General features: G+C 39.8%; 1 protein-coding gene across 3 annotated transcripts in view; it reads right to left on the bottom strand.

The window, feature by feature from the left end:
- The window catches only part of MET (MET proto-oncogene, receptor tyrosine kinase), a 111136-nt gene extending 100396 nt beyond the window's left edge, over positions 1–10740 (bottom strand). The window contains exon 1 of one of the 3 annotated variants that reach the window (XM_057504698.1): positions 10202–10740. The gene's annotated coding sequence lies outside the window, so the exon portion shown is untranslated. The remainder of the gene's footprint in view (positions 1–10201) is intronic. The other 2 variants (XM_036931524.2, XM_036931525.2) reach the window with 2 other exon arrangements.
- Positions 10741–13107: the final 2367 nt, after the last annotated feature.

Here is a 13107-nt window from a genome sequence, read left to right as displayed (position 1 = left end):
TATTAAAGATTCCCATCAGAATGTCTGACATGTGTGTCTTCTTTCTTTCTAGAAGAAACAGCAAGTTGAATAAGGGCTGAAAGAAAAAAGGTAAGGGAGATTTTTAAAATATGGGAGAGGTTGGTTGGGAGCACAGGATAGATGGAGCAAGGTGCTCAAAGATGTAAGGAAGAATGGGATCAAGATCATAAGTTGAAAAGACCATTCCATCATTTGTGACAGAAGCAGGGAGGTGATAATGGGTAACACAGAAAACATATGGGCTTCTGTTTGCTCTCTAAATTATAAAGGAAGCTATAGCACTGAGAATAAGGGGAGTCAAAGAGATTCAAGAGCTTGAGAGAATGGTGAAAGTTTAGTATCACTGTAATAAGAACAGGGAAAAGATGACCAAATAAAGAATAAAAGTTCACTAGAGGTAATACTCATTCTAATGCACAAATGCTCATTCGCACTGAGTGTCCAAGCAGCCAGCAAGGCAGACTTGGGAATTAAATGATTCTATAATCACAACCTCTGTAGTGGACTTCTTGTAATGTTTATATGATTCACCAGATCTATGAGCCTTTATTAAGAGGAAATGCCAGCATTGGATTATTTTTACTTCAAAACCAGTTTTATTGAAATCTGCAAGGAATAATTTCTGGGAAAAGAAAAACATATTGAAACAGATACTCTGTTCTCTTTTCAATAAAACCAACAGTCTAAAAATGTTAAAGAAATGAATCAGATACAAAGATCATCTAATTCTGAAAATTAAAACCTGTTTAGGAATTGTGAGGGAGCCTTGATCCTAAATACCAATCTAGTTATTCATTCAGAATCTTTAATAACATTTGGAAAGTAATTAATCAACCTATGACACAGATTTAAGAGCTGTCACCTTTCACTGCCATTAATGAAACTGGGGTTTTATCTGCACTTTTCTGGCGATTTAAAGGACAGCTTTTTTTTTGTAAACTCTGAAGACCAAAAGAATGCTTGAAATCATTGGATCTTGACATGCAGATTTCAATGAACATTTCAAGCATGTGTTAGACTGAAAATTTAGAATTTCCTTAATTTTGATATGACAGAAAGTACATTTTTGAAAAGCCTAAAATACATATTCATTTCTGTTAGGAGGAAGCTTTTTTTCTGTCAACAAACTTTGCTTTGGCTGCTTCTTTATACAGTTCAATAGAACTTAAAATATTTATTGTCCTATTTTCTACTCAATTGAAAATACAGGTACAGTAATAATATTTTAAGCCTAAAGGTTCACGGAGGCCCTAAATGATTTTATTTGTCTGCCATCTTTGACTTAACCAGACAGTGGTCAGACCCTGAGCTCCTGTTGTGCAGCGTAGCCATCGGCAGGATTTGGAGGGATTCTGCCTGAATGTGAGGACAGAGTCAGAAGACGGCTGCTCACCTAAAACTGTCAGAGAAGCCTAAAGACAAGAGAAGGCAGGCCCTAATATAAGCGCTTCTCAGATTTTAGACCACCATCTGAGTTCATGTTTAGAACATGACAAATGAGATTCCTACACACACTCCAGCATGAACTCTGAATAATCAAGGCCCAAAGAAATAGCTCAAGATAAAATCTGCAAGAAAAGCTAGTATACATCTACAACAGATGATATCCCAATGTAGACTAGATATGGATATAGTTTTGAAGGCCAGAACTTTTGGTCCCAATAGTAATTGATGCATTATAATGAGCAGATATGCTAGAAAATTTTAGTCATCAAATGGTGTAAAGCATTTACAAGTTTGCTTGGCTTTTTAAATATTACAATTTCTTTTGAAACTATGGAATTTCATTTAGAGTGTTTGTGAGTAGCTGACAGAATGCTTAAAATATGCTTCTGACAGAATTAAGAATTTTTTTCTTCTGTTATATATTCTTGCTATTCTTACTAGTAGCTGACAGTACAAAAGACTAAGAGACTTGATTTTGGACCAGTTAGATGATAATCTAGCTTCTTCTAGGATCAAAGCACATGTGATAGAGTGGGAGGAAGTTCAGACATTGCTTATCACGTGTCCTACCATTTTCTGGAGCGCCCCTTGATTTCCACTCAGTTTTGACCAGCACTTTTCCTCTTTGGAAGGAGGCAGCCTGATTCCGATTGGGACACACATTCCTTGACCTGTAATGCATCCAGGTCTATGGCCCTTCAGAGGATTCACCCACCTTGCCCCTATTGTGACCTTGCTGAGCCAATACTCCATCAAAACCTCCAGGCCTTCTCCTTCATTATCTCATTGCTATATCTGTGGCATGAGAGTTATCACAAAAAATTTCTTAAATTGAACTACAGTTTCTGAAATGTACAAATTCAGAGGCCTTTGACTGCTCATTTATCCCAGGGAGAACATTAAGTTTAAAAAATAATCTAAATATGAATGTGCACATTGATATATAATTATTGCTGATGATTTGGTCAACCACAGAAATAAAAATTAAGCCTGTCAAAACTATATGTTACTCCTTATACAGTGATATCTATAATTAAATTTCAAAATAAGCTTTAATGATGATATATGTCAGTAAGCCTTCAGGTTAGTCACCCAAGAGAACCTTTATTTCAAGACCATCATAACACAATTTTCCTTTTTCTCCCCACCAAGATATAAGAAATTGCCACATTCTGTTACCCGTATGTTGCCCCGAAACAACACACTTTTGATCATGACGTGTCTTCTGAGGACAAAATGTGATGAGTAGTTAGAAATTCACAACATGGCATCAAGAAAGATCTTAACGCCCATTTTTTGATACTATACCTTCTTCTAAATACTACTTTCCTTCTTTCAGAGAGGAGTTGCTGTCTCCATAGCCATCATGTGCATTTATTTCAATTGCACTTAAAACTACATATTTGTGACAAGTCCACATGGGAACTCTAGTTACCAGAAAATACACATTCACAAACAGGAAGTCTAACTCCAGTAAAAAGGTGTTTTTCTCCACACAATGGAATTTAAAGATGTGTCATCTTTGTAGTCTGGAGCAAAATCCAACACCCCTATTGTTTATACACTTCTCTCCCCTCCTATATTATGGCAACTTATGATTACAGCATTACGTTTTCTAAGCCTGTTCGAACTTGCTTACAGATACAAATGGCCTGCCCTTTTCTGTGCACAGCTTTCAATCAGCAAGCATGTCAAGATGGGAGGGAACAGGGATGGCAGAAAGAGTAAAAGGGAAAAAAATCAATTTTTCAGAAAGCATATGGTTAACAACTGAATATTTAATCAAATCAGCCTAGAAACCCTTCCTATTTTCAGCACTCTTTGCAAGGCAGTTGCTTCATGGTACAGAATGAATTTCAGTAAATACCATATATTTAGTTAGATGGCTTATTTTTAAAATTTGTCGAACGAGGTCACTGACTCAGAATAGATCTCATTCCAAGATATGACAGATGGATACTGATACTGAACAGAAAGATTGACATTAGCTGGAAGTTTCTGGGCAGAAGACAAGTCGTTCATTTAATATTCAACAAAATATTTACTGAGTACCTACTGTGTGCCAGGATCAAATGATAAATATTTGGATTTTATATTATGATAGAAAGAGGAATGGTGCCAAAATGATTTCCCTGTGGCTAGTAAGGATTACAAGTGAAAACTACTGGTATGCAAGGTCTCTAAAAATATTTATATTTTTCACATTGCTTCAGAAAAATGCATTAGTGCTCAAACACTCATTCTGTCATGGTTACAGGATTTTAGACCTAACTCAGATCTTTTAAGATGCTATTTATTGACCTTTAGCAAAAACCAACTTCCTATTTTTCTAAAACTAAAAGAGCCTTACATGGTTTCAAAGATTTCTTACACATCAAAGAACTGAGAGAGACATACAGTTTATGGGTAATGATTTAGGATTTAGTGAATCAAAACACATGGATTAAATTTCCTTTAAAAAATCCCTTGGTTTAAATTTTAAGAGCTGAAATGTTGGTCTAAACACACATTAGTCTCAAGCAAATCCAAAACTTATTTTTAAAGATAGCTTGAGTTGTCTTATGGACCCAAAACTTGGCTGAATTTTCCTTTCCCACATACTAGGCCTCAAAGGAGACAACCTATGTTCTGCTAAACAAATTTACTCCATTTCTTTCTTTCTCTGCCTTGTGAAGACAACATTATTTCAGAGGTTTCCAGCTTTGAATGCCTTTCTTGATGTTTAAAAAAATATATTAAAAATCAGAAACATCCTGTGGTCTAATGGAAAATCTGGAGTGCTTTTTAATTCCTCCAAGTCAATTCTTAAAAATACGACTTCAAAAGTGGACCTGAGATTCTATGTCTTGCCTCAGATTTCCAACCATCAGGGAACATAAGATCATTTCAAAACAGGAAAAGTCCACTGATATTAATATGTGTACTGTTTCATGATATATTATTATATTTGCATTTAAAATTGTAGGAAGAAATACAGTACATAATCTTCCGTTCTAACACAATGGCCTTCTGGAAGGCCACTAGCCTGGGCATTTCACCGAATTTTTAGGATTAAAGGAAACAAGTTAGCGCACAACCTGTGAGCTTTCATTCCTTTGGAAAAAGAGATTGCAACACTGATCTGATGTCTTTTAAAGGGCACTCAAAACCAACACTGTGCACGTTTTGAATTTCAATGGTAGAAGAATAACAACTGGTAAAGTTCTGGCAGATCTAAAACCACAAAACAAAACAGAGTGCCAGTATTCCAAAGTGGGAGTTTATCCTGAAAGAGAACTTGGAAATGAAATCTGTATATAAAGTTATGACGAATTTAGGTTTCAGAAAATGTTTGCTTCAGTTTAAGAATGAAATTACCAGATTACCTTTTAGTTTAGAAATATACATAGCTTGATAGAAAGTAGGTGGACTAATGAGTTTAGGAAGTAGTTCGTGTTAATAGGTGATGAATTATAAAATATATTTTTCTTTCTTAAATTTTTAAGTTATTTTTCCTGTGGGAGAAAAAATACTTTGTTGCAGTGGCCCTGGGGCTCTCTGGCCACGCATGCTGCTGAATTCAACAGCACCTGAAGGAGACACAGGGAACTCCTTGGCAGGTATAGTGTGTCTAGGGATTGTAAATAGGTCCATTAGGAGCCAAATTCGGCCCATAGAATTCTTATCTCTACCTTGTACAGTGTCTTAAAGATGCTAAGTCAACATTTTAAAATTAAGAGATTTCTCACTTCTCCTGAAAATACAAAAGACACCACCATGGTGGCCAATGCCACACCTGGGCCTCATTGCAACACTGATGCTGCCAAGTGCTGGCTGCCCCCTTTTTGGTAGGACTTTTCTAAGCAGGTCATCAGTCCCTAGTGAAATAGGTTAGATGTTCTCATGTGGGTTAGTTACCTTTTTAAAATCATGACACAGGATATAGATAGGGTAGAAGAGAGCAGATGAAAATCCAACAGTGTTTTAACATTGGAAAGGGAAAAGGAGGAGAGGGAGAGAAGACAAAGTGCACAGAGGCTGCCCACCACCAGCAGTTGTCTCCTTTGCTGTCTCCAGATTTATGCCATGGAAAGGATCTGAGACAAAGGCTTTGTCTCAACAAAACGGGATCTCAACAAACCCCACTGGGCAAGGCTGACAGTGTAGAAAAGAAGGAACGTTTTTCTGAACGGAGCACTGTCTCTGCTCAAGGGTGGTATGTGGGACAGGAACAGGTGAATGCAGAAGAATACCATGGGTTCTCTTCTTCTATACAGCATAAACCAAGGGATGTGGGCCACTCTTTCATTTTCATCTTTGAGACTGTAATGAACTATGGCAGGCACTGTCCAGGTACTTCCCATAAATAATCAGGGACTCCATGTACAGCTGTGCAGACTGTGTATTGCATAATTCCAGAGAAAACAAAATGAGAACGGAGCTCCTCAGTAGTGCCAAGTAGAAGCTCTGCTCCAGATATTCACATGGCTCATTCTCCCACTTCCTTCAGGTTCTAGCTCAAAGACCACTTTTGAAGTGAGGCCTTCTCTGACTCTATGACTGAATATTTCAGTCACCGCCCTGTTCCTCTTATCCTTGATAGTCTCCATCCCCCTTCATCACTTTATGCTTCCTTGCAGTTCTTACACCACCTCACACACAACAATTTTATTTATGTATTTTATTTGTGGTTTGCCGTTCTCAGTATAGAACAGAGCATCACGAAGTCAGATTTTTGTGTTTTATTATCTGCTGCACTGCCTCTCTAGAATTATGTCTTATAGGTGCTCAATAAATTATCCTTCATGACTAAATCCTCAATCACAAGCTTAAGAGTACAAGAACTTATTTTTTTCCAGAACCTGTGGTTCTCTGACTACATTTCATAATTGCTCTAACCATATTCCATATTCCCTTTGTTAGGTTAGAAGAAATACATTTCAAATTCTGTGGATCATTATATAATTTATATAGCCCATAGGCTCATATAAATTCATGTGCCTAAAAGCTACATAATTTATTCTAGAAATTAAAAGTGATAGGAGTACCCTGCATAAACAGACTTGCACAAATTTACACAATCACAGTATATCTGGGTATGTGATTAGCCAGTTCCCTTTTTAAAAAAATTTCTCTGTGCTCACACCTTCTGCTACAAATGCCACAGAAGTGATTTTTCTCTCAATTATATTTTATAGCTTATAAAAACACATTCTTCATTTTGTTCCTTGAAAAGCAAAGTAGTCAGATTTTACTGGATGTTTTTATTGAAGAAAATCCCAAGGGGAATATACTAAACTGTTAAAGACAGCTGAAGAGATATCTGAGAATAGGCTTTCCGATAGAAGGCTAGATTGTGAAATTACTCACAGCTCTTAATCTGATAACAGGAGCAGAATGCCTCACACATATAAATGGAGACCTTTCTTGGTCTGCTTTACCACAAAAAGAGAAAGAGAACTAGAGAATGAGAAGGTGAGAAAAACTCTGGAGACTAGAAATGTTACATTCATCATTTATCACTAACCTAATAATACTAACCTATACCTCAGTGAAAAATACTTCAAATACTTAACCTTGTTGATGGCTGGGCAGAGGCTGTGAGATGCTTCTGAGATAGCATGGGGACTAGACTTAAACACACAGTTTCTTTGTCCACAACCTGGGGAGGTTAAGATATTGATATGGTCCTTCTCTATTTTATAAGGTTGTTGTAGTATCAGAAAGATGATATATTCAAATATGAAGAACTTAGGAGGGCTTTTAAATTCCAATCTTTTGATTTTTAAAACATTTCTATTATTTAATAGCAAATGAGATGATTTCTAATGTCATTCTAGTGTGGTATACCCTCAATAATTATGGATGTTGGTTCCAATTTATGTATGTGCTATTTATATGAATATCTAGATTGTAAACCTTTCAAGAGCAGATATTTCATTTCTTCATCTTTAAAAATGTTCCTCTAGTGCCGAACACATATGATACTCAATGTACAGTTCTTAGCTATTTTTGGTGAGGCAAATGTGGGCCTGCCTGCAGCTCAGTGTCTGTTAAAAACAGGGAATCACAGTGATCCTGAATTGACATTAGTCACTATGTCTATTATTTATTACTAAGAGGTGACTTTATGTTGTACTGAGCAAAGCCCATGAAGAAACTCTTCCCTGAGGGCTCAGTGTAAAAGACAGCCAGTTTCAACATACACCAAGGAGGTAAAGGAGGTTAATTCCCTGGCTCTTGAGTTTCCGCATATTTTCTTCCCTTAAGGTGGCACAATTGGGAAATTCACTATCCCATGAACAAAAACAGCAGTCCAAGGGAAATATTAGGAATGAGGGGGAAAAGAAAGCATAGGTAGTTCCAAGTGAGCCTAATGACAGCGAGGAAGAAACCATGAGGTTAGAATGGAGAAATGGGGACACAGAAGGGCTTGGAAGCAGCTGTGACCAAACCAAGGGACAGGGACGAGGAGGAGGCAGGTGCCCTGAATGTGTAGGGAGCTGCGGATGTATCATGAGCCCTGGGGCAGCCACTTAAGAGAAAGGCTTGGGTTCTGGGAGGACGTTAGCCTGCTTGAGTTACTCACTTTGTTTTAAGATGACCACATATGAGAAAAAGTTTTTTGAAGCTATTATACAGATCTGTATGAGGAAAATGAGACAAATGCTATTGTGGACTATTTTTTTTTTTTTTTTTACCAACAGCAGAGGAAACTGGTTTTTGAAATGTATTTCTTATCCAACCCTCATTAAGTTTTTTTTTTTTTTTTACTTTCTGAATTTTTTTTTTTGTATCATTTGTCTACAATTACATGAAGAACATTATGTTTACTAGGCTCCCCCCTTCACCAAGTCCCCCTCACATACCCCTTCACAGTCACTGTCCATCAGTGTAGTAAGATACTGTAAAGGACAAGTTTTTAAAATTTCAAGATTATAGTGGTACATATGCTTATATAGTATTAAAAGGAATTTATAAAATGAAGGGTATTTCTTCTGCTTAGGAAAGTGTCATATTCCTTTAATGGTAGGCTTAAAAGTCACAAAAATTAATTATGAGCTTTCATATTGACTGGCTGTGGTTAAGCTTGTATGTCTTTATCATTCAGATAAACCTCATCCACTAATCCTGAAGGCACAGAAGGTACATCTAATGTAAACCCCTATTGTGATATATTAAGAACAAAGCAATCTTTGAAAAAGCAGTAGTTAGCAGATCATCTTCCATATGCCATAAATTCCATCATGTTAAAAATAAAAATATATTTAGGTTAGGTTAATAACTACAGGCTTATGCACAGTTAAATTTGAAACCTGAACAGAATTTTTAAAACACCAGTATATTTATGGGTTATCAGACAAAAATTTTTGGTACTCAAAAAAATTCTTATAATATAAATTTTACTGGTATTGTTCAGCAGTTCAAAACTAATGAACACTGAATATACCACAGACTTGCAGTCTATGAAGCCAAAGCACCTCACTTCTGTTCTAGTATGGAAGTTTACATGTTAAAACAAAGCCCGATAAGCTTGGAGCTAGAAAGAAAAGCCATGTACCTGTAAATAATCCAAGCACCACTTACAGTTTACATAAGAGCACAATTTATATCTCAGTAGCACAGAGAAACACGATGTACATCATTTTCAGATCATCTTCATGCAGAAAAAATGCATTAGTCAGCTATAAGAGTTTAGTTATAAAGAAAAATAATGTTTTTCTGGATCCATTTGCATAGCAATGTGCATGTGTCTGGCTGATGGCAACAACTGAATAAACCTCCACCCAGCTCTACAAAATGTGAACAGTGTTTTAAAATTCAGGAGAGGGTCCAGATAGTCTATATTCCCTTCAACGTCAGTTTTTACAGTCCTCTCACATTCATAGGCAATCTTAACTTGGCAATTTTAGTATCCTGATTATTTTGCCAGGGAGCTGACAGTATTTCCTTCTGCCCCAGAACTCATTTGAACATAAAAGTATGATAGGGTAAAATACACTGGGCAACTATTCATGCATGAGCCACTGAAACTCCTACTGCCGAATTAGTAAATGGCTCTTTTAAAACATTAAAGGTAGGAAATGGGAAACCACACATCGGAGTAAATTCCGCATTGGCAATAGTTGGTGCTTCAAGTACTGGTTCAGTACCAGTACTAGCCAGACTGCCTGACCTCTGGTTACAATCTATTTCACCTAGTAAGATAAATGTCCTCCACAGAGACCCCCTAAAGAGATAAGGTACGATTGAAAATGATGGATCACAAGCCCTGTGTATTTGCCAGAAATGAAGAATTCAGACGTCCACGGTAACACCTGCCCCTTGGAAGCACCCTCACGTAACGCAGATAAAGCAGGGCTGGGAACAAGGAAACCGCCTCGGCTCGAACCTTGCGGGCTGGCTACATCACCCTGGGACAGAGTGGCCGAATCCCTTTTGTAAGGGCTGAGTCAGGACACAGCCTCGAAACTTGCCCGGCCGTAACAGTCAGACATTACCCCTCTCCCTAGCGCCCCTGTCCTGAGTCATACAGGTGGCCGTCAGGAGCAACCCCTAAAACGAAAAGCCCCATTTTAGTTTCGACCTCCCCCTTTGGCCACATCCCTCCAGTTTCTGAAGCTTCTACACTCTCGCCTACCTCCCTGGTCTAGCCCTCTGGAACAGCAGTCAGGTCTCTTAGGGGAACAAAGAGAGCAGAAGCGCTGGGGAGAGGGGTGGGGTGCAGGATCCGCAGGAGGGCTGTAGTTTTTACCTTGCGGTGTCCAGGAACCGGCAGCAAGAGAAGTCAGTCGTGCAGGGACCACCCGCGCACTCCGCGCCTCCCTGCCTCCTCGCAGCAAGTCAGCTGTCGTCCCGCATCTGGCTCGTGCCCTCCGCTGGGTTCCGCATCTGGACACAAAGCGCTCGGGGCGCGGCGAGCTGCGAAATCCTCCGAATCACCTGCGGCGGGGCCGAGCCCAGCGCCCCGTCCGCCCGCCGGCTGCGCTCCCTCCGCCCCTTCCCACCCGCGCGCTACCCGGCCCGTGACTCAGCCGGGCATCGGCGTGCACGGCCCGCGGCGGCCCGGGCGCGTCTAGGCGGGAGGCGCGGACAGGCGACCAGACCGAGGTGCTCGCGCGCCCGCCCCAGCACGTGTGCGTCTGTCTGGCGCGCTGTCCGTCTGCCCGGTCGGCCGGTCCGGGACCGCTGAGGTGCGGACCGGCACCACCCAGAGGGGGAAATCGGCCCCCGCCCTTCCTGCCGCCCGCGCGCCGCGCCTGGCCCCGCGGGGGTCGCGTTTCCTCCCGCCCCTCCCCCGCCCAGGACAAGGTGAAACTTTCTAGGTGGAGGAGAAGTTTCCTCGCCGGGGCTGCGCACTCTGTCCTCCCCCAGCTGGGGCAGATTGCAGTGAGCACGGCGAGAGATAAGCGGGACCGAGTCTCCCCCTCGTGGTGCTCGCGCGGCGAGCGTCACGGGCGCGCAAAGCGCACACGCCGCGCACCTCCGCGCGCTGCGGGCGGGAAACGCGCGAGGCTCCGCTCCCAGCCTCTCCCACGTCTACGTTAGCAGCGGGGCGCTGACCGGGTGGAGAGAGATTTGGGCACCACAGAAACAAGGCATTCATTGTCAGCCACGGAGGTAGGAGGGGATGAACGAACTGTCCCAATGATTTCATTGTGCAACGATTATCCCCTACTATACTAACTCGGATTTCTGGAAGGAAGAACAACACAGGAGTTTAACCCTGAGGAAACTTCTGTTTCTTTAACGTTTAGCGTTGGTGTTTTCTTTTTTTTCATAGCAGGAAACAGGCTGATTAAATAATTAGGCAAACAGCAATGAACAAGTAAAACAGAACAAAAGTTTAATTCTTAAAATGTTGAAGTCTTAAGATTTAGAAAAAGGTTTGAGGGCTTGGTGAATTGTATGAGGATTCATTGTGTTAGGATAACTTTTTATATCTCACGCGTCTGGATATGAAAATTAACATTAACTTTCAACAGAAAAGAAACACTCAAAGGCAACAGAATCGAAGGAATGACATTGCTTGTTGGGACTTAGCGTTCTCCTTTCTGACTCATAAGAGCTCGTCAGATAATGGCATCTCTTCGTTATTGACAGTCATTTGACAAAACATTTACTATGCAGGTTCAGGAATTATTTATTACAGAAAGAAAAAAACCGAAAAATATATTGAGAATAGTTACTATGTGTCCGGCACTTTATCAGGAACAACACAGAGCAATTTAAGTCCTCAAAAGTCATTACCTCAGGATTCCCCAATTTTATGGAATAGGAAACTTCCTGTTACATAATACTACAGTGCTGCCCTGAATTATTTTGCAGATGAGGAAACTGAGTGCCTGAGTTCCTAAGAGGATCACACAGCTGGTTAGTAAAAGAGGGGAGGTTACAACCCAGCTCTCAAATCCCAGTCAGGTGTTCTTGACACCCTGCCAAGAGGCCAGCCTGGCAAGGCTAAATCAACCACGTCCTCCTACTGAAAATTTCCCGGTATTACATGGCACAATTTAACAATGACCATGGTTCATATTAAAATGCTAATTTACTGGTTGGAGGGCACTGGGCTTGAGGACAGATCAATTATAGATTCTGGGTTCAGCACAAACTTCAATAAAAGGTGAATAAACTAAAAATTTGCATGCTTGCCCCGCCCCCACCAACACACACAGTTAGCCATAGTTGTCCAAAGGAATGATTAGAGTGCTGTTTTTATTTCCTGGTTTCCATAGCAATATGTTAACTGAATTTTTAGATTGCATTATGTCGTTGCCTTAACAGGTTTTCTGAATTTGTGGGCCATGATAAAAATATAAAAGAAAAAAATTACAATTAAAGTGGTAGAAAAACCTAGAGAAGCCAATGCAAACTGGAAAATAAAAATATTATAAATACAAATAACCTATTATACTATAACACATATATAGTAGTATATATTCAACAGCTAAGTTTCCTAATTTCCAGTTGCTGACAAATTTCAATCCAATTTTGAAACTATTAAAAATTGTCATTTTGATTTATTAACCATGAATAAGAAGGTAATATTTTATAAAAATAAACTAAGAATAGCATAACTGGGTTACATGACAATATCTGAATGTGTGAAAATAAAATAGTTTTTACATGGTACTTAGATAGGTTTGCTCAGGAAAAGGGTTAGAAGTAATTTTATGTATTTGGAAATGAATAGAAGCAGACAGTTAGAAAGGCAATAGGAGTTCTACAATTCAATTTTGGTTTTCTGGCTAACTAATTGTTGCTGTTTAACTTTCCCTGGGTCTGTGGCATGAGTGACACACTGTGTGATGAAGTTCTGTTGGTATTTTCCTAACCAAACCAAACCCCTGTGCCCAATATTGTTGGCTGGCTAAGCCAGCACCTGTTCCCAAGCAGACACTCTCTTGCCTGGCTCCACTCTTGGGGCTGGAAAGGAGAAACACTTGCTTTCCAGACTCCTTTGCAGCCAGACATGGCCATGTGATGTTATTCTGACAATGAGGTTGAGGGACTTCTGGAAAGGAGTTTAGTTTCCTAATTAAAGGGGCCTAATAAGCTGTTGCCACCCCTTCGTACTTCTTGCTTTCTTGATTTCATATATAACACCTAGCAGAGAGCTAGCCATCTTGTGACCATGAGGAGAAAAATTGACTCCGACAT

The sequence above is a fragment of the Manis pentadactyla genome, chromosome 7 (genome assembly GCF_030020395.1).
Source record: "Manis pentadactyla isolate mManPen7 chromosome 7, mManPen7.hap1, whole genome shotgun sequence".
Taxonomy (NCBI): Eukaryota; Metazoa; Chordata; class Mammalia; order Pholidota; family Manidae; genus Manis; species Manis pentadactyla.
This window is presented reverse-complemented; position numbering and strand designations above follow the sequence as displayed.